Here is an 883-nt window from a genome sequence, read left to right as displayed (position 1 = left end):
GCGTACGCCTGGCAGCCAGCTACAGCTAGAGACTCACTTAGGTATTTTAATTTGGCTTTTTAATGATTTTGTTTTTAATATGATTTATTTCAGTATAACTATTGGGACCACCGGCATTTAAATATGATCTGGTTAAGCACTGGAAGTGCTGGTAGGACAGCAGCAGTCTTATATCATGTTTTATATACTATGTACCCTTGTACAGTTTGCATTTAAATCTTACACTGTGCTGAAGGGGTGATCTAAGCCACCATGGAGTTGGGTTACTTAGCTCTGTTCTTGTCCAAAGTATCAAATAAATGGTTCATATTATTTCCAAAGGGGGGAAAAAAGGGGGAATAAAAAATTCCATTGAAAGTTCGGATATTGCATGAATGAAAGTGAAGATAGAGTATCAGACCTAGAAGACAGGATTCTGGTTAGTGATCACAAAAGAGAAAGATCTGTTAAACACAGCAAAAGGGCCATGAAAGCACAGTCCAAAACCTGGAAGATGATGCCAAGAAAAACATCATTAGACTAATTGGAATCCATTGAAAAATGAGGAGTCAGCATAAATGTCATTTGAAAAAACCTGTTCAGAGAAGTAGACACAGGAATCATTCTCAGGACAGACAAAGAAAAATGGAGCAAATAGAACTGCAATAACTCATGAGCAAAACAAATCTATACCAAGACATACAATAACCAAGATTCCAACAATTCAACACAAGTACAGAATATGAAAAGCTGTTACAGAAAAGAAAACAAAATCACCTATAAAGAAAGACATTAAGAGTCACAGCAGACTTCTCAACAAAACCCCTTAAATCAAGGAGTACTTGGGGTGAAGTATTTGAAGAACGCAGAAAACAACTTTCCATAAAAGATTGAGTTATCCTTC

The sequence above is a fragment of the Octodon degus genome, unplaced genomic scaffold, assembly GCF_000260255.1.
Source record: "Octodon degus isolate 3935 unplaced genomic scaffold, OctDeg1.0 scaffold00052, whole genome shotgun sequence".
Lineage (NCBI taxonomy): Eukaryota > Metazoa > Chordata > Mammalia > Rodentia > Octodontidae > Octodon > Octodon degus.
This window is presented reverse-complemented; position numbering follows the sequence as displayed.